Genomic DNA, 7,425 nt, shown 5'->3' on the forward strand with positions numbered 1-7,425 from the left:
CAGGATAATTTGTAAAGGAGAGTTAAGGGACATTAAGTCTAAAGTCCTCCCGAACCAAAACTGGCATTTCAGACTAAATCTAAATTTACGGGGTGTAGGCGCGTTATGGTAGGGCTGGTGGGGGGAAGGGGAGGGGCGTAATCACCCTAATAACACAAAACATTCCATGAATGTTCCTAGAATGTACACACAGGACATTGAAAACATTCCTGGAATGTCCCCAAATGCACACGAATGTCCCTGGAAAGTCCCAGGAAAGTGCTGTGTCAGCATTTTAAATATTCTTAGAATGTTCTGTTGGAACATTCCATGAATGTCTACGAATGTTCTTTGGACATTCACAGTCTATTTTTTAGACTGAATGTCTTGTTGGAACATTCCATGAATGTTCTTTGGACATTCACAGTATATTTTTAGACTGAATGTCTTGTTAGAACATTCCATGAATGTCTACGAACGTTCTTTGAACATTCACAGAATATTTTTTAGACATTCACTGAAATATATCGTCAGTAATGTGACAATACCTCCTATATGTTTTTTCATGAGGTTTGCAGGAGACGAAAAACATTTTTTAAGGTCACTTTCTGTTTTCGTACGTATTCTGACTTTTTTGTAGTAAATAGATAGTTATTTACTGCAAAACAAGTCAAAAAATATATGAAAACAGGAGGTGGCCGAAACAAGTTTTTAGTCTATCTTACAAATCTCTTGAAAAAAACAGATAGGAGGTATTGTCACATCACTGACGATATGTGGCCATACCAAATAATACATCCTTGATAAATATAAACATTTTTATTGCAAAAAATCTTTACATACATTTTTTAATGTAATTTACTGACATTCCTAAATATTATAAAAAAATGTGTCACATTTGCTTTGTAAACCTTTCTTTTGCTTTTCGTAGCCACATATTCTGTTTCCTTTCTGGTTTTTTGTAGACCACTTCTCTCAGCTGATTCTAAAAGAAAATAAAATAAAAGGTAATTTTTCTATCCTTTACAATTAACAATCAGAAGAAATATTATTTACAGGTAATAATACGCATAAATAATAATAATAAAAAAATAAATATTAAATAATATTTAAATAAATAATAAATAATATTTAATAAATAAAATAATAATAATGAACATTTTGTATTTTGACAACGACATCCGACGTGGAAGTAGAAACCTTAATAAAATTATTTTTTCAAGTAAATTGTGGCTTATTTCCTCATTAGAATAGTTAATTACAAAAAAGCCACAAAGAAATAGATTTTTCACAAACAAATAAGTATTTAGTATTCATTATATTTATTGTTTTTATTATTTACTTTAATGTCCTACTGGTACATTATTTGACAAATAATGACATTTCGAAGTCTGTTAAGTATGATATAACGCCCTTGGGCATTAAATTTAAATAACGACTTAGATACTGTCAAGTTGACAAATATCAACCTAAGTAAAACTATGGTTACCACAATTATGTTACTACTGTTACTGGTAAATGTACTTATTTAAAAACTAATCAATTCAAAATTCATTCAAATTTTTCGCATATAAAGAATAATTTAGTCAGACATTAAACGTTGAAGGCACCACAGGTATTATAATAATAACGCTTTCGGTCAACGTATATCCCTCAGGCCCTTGTTAAAAACACCATTGACCTCAAGCGTTATTATCCTTATAATACCCTTGGTACCTTAATAACTGTAACATAAGATTATACCTTAATTCTTGTTTTCTATTTCTGATGTTTTTATTTATTTACATTGAATATTAATCTGTTTTGTTGTATAATCTACTTCGCAATAATTATGTGATATATTTGACTTAAAATGAATTCAAAAATTTTTTGCAGTTGGGCAACAATGTCAACTTAGATCTCCGATGTAGATAATGAATTACAACAGTATCTATATTGTACAGACTGTATTATTAATTAGGTTAATTATTTATTTATTTATTGAAATATACATCCACCAGGTATAAACCCATAAAGGTGTACATAAGAAAACTACATACATTGACTGAACACTTGATGACAAAATATAAAATAAAATAAAAGAATAACCAAAAATGTTTCTGTTGTTAATACACATACACAATAATAAACAAAGACCTTAATAAAGAAAAATAACATGGCATCAATTCGATAAGCTATTGCGTATTTCGCGTTTAAAGATGTTAAAACCAAGAAAAAAAATGCATATACCTGTGTGACATAAGCTATTGGAACAGCACAGTCTCTTAAACGAACAGATGAAAGTGAAGTTCTGTCAATATCTTTTTCTAAAAAGTGTTTTGAACATACTCCTCTATTAACAAATCTGATCTATACTTCATGTCTTCTTCGCAGGATCTTCTGGAAAGCTAAAAATACAAAATATATGCATTACTAAGCATTATTAACAAATTTTAGTTTTAAATAAAAAATATGATTAATGGACTCACAAAATATTATAAAACAGCTTAGAAATTGTTTATTAGTATAGTCGGTTCCCCAAACTCTGACACAACTGGCTAGTGATTTTAGTAGGTAATTTTTTTTGTTTTTGGCCAATTTTGCCAAAATTACAGTAATTATTAACTATTTAGTTATTTTTTTTTTTTGCCAATTTTACCAAATTGGCAAAATTATTTACTAAAATCACTAGCCAGTTGTGTCTGAGACTCAGTAGTACTGAGACTGAGTTTAGCAAATCGACTATAATATTCTGTGTATTCATTAGTTGGTACTGCATATTATAGTGTGTGGTCTACCATCCTATTTATAAAGGCATACATTAGCAAAAACGCAAAAAGAATTACTTTAGTTTTACAAATCCTATTGTTATTATCTCTATTTACTATTTTAGTTAGGAATAAGCGAAGTTTGTGGCTTATTCACAATTATTATTAAAATAATAAATGGATATGACCAATTATTAACTTATAAAATAAAATAATAATTCTTCTGATTTATGCCTTTTATTCACTTTGTTATATCTAGGTTACTTAAAAGATTTTTTATGAATATGTAGTATTATTAGGGTATTAATAGTATTAATTTATTTTCTGAAATACAGGGCATGCCTTCGTTTACATATTTGCATACTAACCTTTTAATAGGGCTTTTCATTCACAGTCATTTGTTTGGAGCTTCTGTCATAATTGAAACGTTATTCCTGCAGATTTTTTTATCTACATTTGTTTCTGCTACTCCAACTGCGTTAAAAACAGGACACCATTTTATTCACTATGTTAATAATACTATTAAAGCTATTATAAAAGTATCCGAATTAAAAAAATATTCTTAAAAAGCACAAATAATAGAAACAACGATCCACCCACGGCAAAGCAAGGTGGCCAAGATGAAGATGCCAAGATGGCCGAAGCGAGGTCGTTGGTTGGTCGTTTTTAGTCACGTGATGCCCTCTCAAGCGCCATGCACAAAAATATATGCACGGCGAATTTGAAAATGAACGCAAAAGAAATAAATATAAATGCCTCTCTTGGGTTTTGCATAAGTTATAAGTATTTTTTTTATTAACAAAATCGCATTCCAAATTGAATATTCGCGAACAATAATTTTTATTACATTTGTATGTTTATAATATTGTATTAATTGAACTTGGGAAACTCTTTAAATTTGACATATTATTGCACTGTAGGCCTAAAGTGTCACTTAGTTTGTCTGGTATGTTATAAGTAATGTTGTATCTGTTACACGTATGTATTATTTCGCAACTTAAAATATAGGAACATTGGTAGTATGTTCGCAGAATGTCTTATGGTAACATTCCAGGAATAATTTAAACAGATGTTCACCGAATGTTCCCTAAATGTCCAGGACATTCAAATATTGATAGAACTTTGGTAGTACATTCCTGGAATGTTGTGTGTTGTTAGGGCAGCTGTAAGGGGTATAAAAAGGGGCGCTACTCTTCGTTGTGCCTAGGGCGCTGGCAGGGTGTAAAACGGGCCTGGACCCAGACACTGACCATTTGTTATATATTTGTTAAAGGAACTTGAAAAAAATATCATTTGTAATACTTAATGTCTATAAAAAGTGGGATATTTTATACTATATTTTCGGGTTTCCCAAATAAAAACACTGTATGTGTTCAAAACCTAGTCAGGAAATAAAATTCAGACATAAAAATATTTACTGAAAAACAAGAGTATTTTTTACTAAATTAATGTGTGTTCACTTTTATTTCAAACAAAATAGAAATTTGAAAAGTTGAGTCCTTTATGTTTTCTACTCTGGTGAACATTTTTCGAATTGGCGCTTACAGTGTATCTACTTGGGACAGCCGAATTAAGATGAGAGAATTTTAAATAATTCACAACTCATCTGCTCAGCGTGGTAAAAGCTCCAACAAGAAAGATTCCTTAATACTCCTACAAAAGAGTAAATGAATTAAAAATGTATAAACATTCAACAATTTTGCAACATGAAAATGCAGAGGGGGGAAAAGACCTCCGAAACCGGTATAGACTCTTCCTGCACTCTCCGATCTAAACAGAGTATTATGCAGCTGCTGCATTTTCGTGTTGCAAAGAAATTGAAAATGTTTATACATTTTTAATTCATTTACTCTTTTGTAGGAGTATTAAGGAATCTTTCTTGTTGGAGCTTTTACCACGCTAAGCAGATGAGTTGTGAATTATTTAAAATTCTCTCATCTTAATTTCCTCGCCATCCTGTTTGATTTCTAAATTTTGAAAATCTCAGGAGGTGTAACCAAAGAAAATATTCCACCTGTTGTCAATCGGGTGGTATGGGAACGATATTTATTGTCGTTTTCTGTGCTACTTCGATTGATAACTTACTTTGCTTTCCAAGAAAACCACTTTCTCTATTAAGTCCTTATTAAGTCCTTAAATAAAACCTATACCAAAAAATCAGTCACTTATTTGTGATTAATTGCCGCAGGGTTTCTTCTTTATTCCCATTACAGTTAGGGAAAAATATTTTTTTAAAAACATCTTTTTTAAAAACTTGTAATATACATATGCTGTCGCGGAATATATTGTAGAAAATATAGTCCTCTTCATATTTCTATTAAGGAATTTTTTGCAAAAACGTACAGGAATCGCTACGTTTCGCAAAAACCACAAATTATTCTCTTAAAAGGGATGAAAATGGGTATTCCGGGGCGAAATATTTTAAGAAAAAGTTAGTCTCATAATAAACACCCCTTGATATACCAGAAAAAAATAAAACCCAACTTGTGTCGAGTTTGCGAAGTTCAACCTCAGCTTCTATTAGTGATTGCAGGAAACTGGCCTACGAATTAGCATTCACAGACAATTTGAAGGCGCCTTTGCAATGGTCCCCAGGCCCGCGCCGTCCATAAGGGCGAAGGGGGGCGGAGCCCCCCGGCGCCGCATTCAAAAGGCGCCAGTAGGAGCTGGAAAAAATTTTTTACAAGACCGAAATTACCAGAAATATTGGTAATATTTTATTATCTTATAAAATTTAAAACTTACCAATCGTAGGTAGGTATAAAAATGGCAGTAAGTATTACTTTGATTCCATAATTGTACAAACCCTTATTTCTCTTATTAAACTGAACCATATTTGTTCTCTGATGGTGTAATCGTTGTGTTTTGTAAATATTTATAGTATTCATAATAATTTATCGGTAGGTATATTACTTTCCTAAACACATAACAAATAGTTTGTAGGTATTCGCTCCGTGCATGACTGACGCAACACCTAGCTTCACCAGGACCTCGATTTTTTACCATTCGCTTCGTTATCGATCATTCGCTATCTGTGCACTAAACAGATAAGAAGTGAATACGTTCGATAACGAAGCGAAGGGTCAAAAACCGAGGTCCTGACCTTTTTAGATCTCACAAATTGACGTTAAGCATATGAGAAATAGATAACATTAATTTACAATTTTTTATAAAATTTGTTATACCAACAATACCAATGACATTACAAAGATAGCTCCAATAATGTCATTTTCGCCACTACTCACGCTGACATCCTTTCTAGGTACCCCCACCATGGTGACGCACGGAGCGAATACCGAATACCGATTCTAGTCCATTCACTCACAATAAAATATTGCAAAACTTCCGAATTTTAAAGAACCGCTTGGCTTGACATGAAGTTTGGCATACACATAGCTAACCTGCCAAATAAAAAAGTGATATTGTGCTGATATGTGCTTTTGCCCTAGGGGTGAGTTTCACCCCTTCTCGGGTGTGAAAAAGTATACGTTTAAAACAAGTCCGGAAATTAATAAACTGACAAATTCTAAGCAACTTTTGTTGTATAGAGTTTTTTCACTAAGTCAATACTTTTCGAGTTATTTGCGAGTGCATATGTCCATTTTTCAACAAACAAAAACACGTTTAGAAACCCACGAAAAGCACTTTTCGGGGAAAACTCATCATAACTTGTTTATTTTTGTGTTTTAAAAAAGTTTCTACCATTAAAAGTAAGCAACTTACACTCAAAATAAAGTTGGTCCCTTTTTTTTGGTAAAAAATCGTGAAAATCACCCCCTAATTAGCATACTAAATGAAATTAACCGTTACCGCGTCACAAGTTACTTTACTTATGTATTATTTCTATTATCTGTAAGTTTCATCGGTTCAAAGTGCTTATTTTTGAAAGGGCTGTAGTTGAAACGGCTTGAACGAGTCCCTAATCACGAGAGTATGCAAATTTTGAACAGCCATATCTTATAGTTCAATCTGTAGATGGGGTTGTTTTCACCCCCCGGGCAAAAGCCCGGTTCGGCATAGGGTAGATTTTGAAGAAGAGGATCAACCGAGCTTAAATCCAAATTTTCATTAAAATCGGTGTTGGTTCTCAAAATTCCACGGTTTTACATTTTTTTACCGCTGATTAACCAATTTTTGTCTTACAGAAAAACAAAAAATCCAAAATATTCAGAAAAGCAAAACGTACATTTTTTTACTCTTTGGGATTTTTGGTACTTATCACTAATAATTTTTAAATTTTTTTGAAAAAAATGTAATTTTTTCAAAATTAAAAAAAATACTTTAAAACCACTTTTTTTAAAGCACTTTGAACCGATGAAACTTAGTTGTAATGAGTTTACCCCGAAAAGTGCTTCATTTTTTGTTTATTTCTCGTTGAAATAGGTATTTGATTTGGAATTTGACGAATAAGAACCTAGTTTTCATTAGTTACCATTCTGCTTCATCTGGGTCTACTGACTTCATGCATACACCATTTTTTTCACTTTTTTATAAGCTATATTTTTGCTAAGAATGTGTTTTCGATAAAATACTTTTTGAGTTTTTTACGAAAAACGTGTTTTTTTTGTTGAAAAATGGACATATTCACTCGCAAATAATCGAAAAGTATTGACTTAGTGAAAAAACTCTATAGAACAAAAGTGACTTAGAATTATTCAGTTTATCCATTTCCGTACTTCTTTTAAACGTATAGTTTTTC

At 31.6% G+C, this 7,425-nt stretch overlaps 1 long non-coding RNA gene across 1 annotated transcript; it reads right to left on the bottom strand.

Moving 5' to 3' along the window:
* Positions 1-783: 783 nt before the first annotated feature.
* On the bottom strand, positions 784-3,614 carry LOC126878673 (uncharacterized). The gene is made up of 3 exons (XR_007695731.1): positions 3,095-3,614; positions 2,209-2,366; positions 784-964 (listed from the first exon to the last, which is right to left on the bottom strand). It is a non-coding gene; the product is annotated as an uncharacterized LOC126878673 (long non-coding RNA).
* Positions 3,615-7,425: the final 3,811 nt, after the last annotated feature.

Source organism: Diabrotica virgifera, chromosome 10 (genome assembly GCF_917563875.1).
Source record: "Diabrotica virgifera virgifera chromosome 10, PGI_DIABVI_V3a".
Taxonomy (NCBI): Eukaryota; Metazoa; Arthropoda; class Insecta; order Coleoptera; family Chrysomelidae; genus Diabrotica; species Diabrotica virgifera.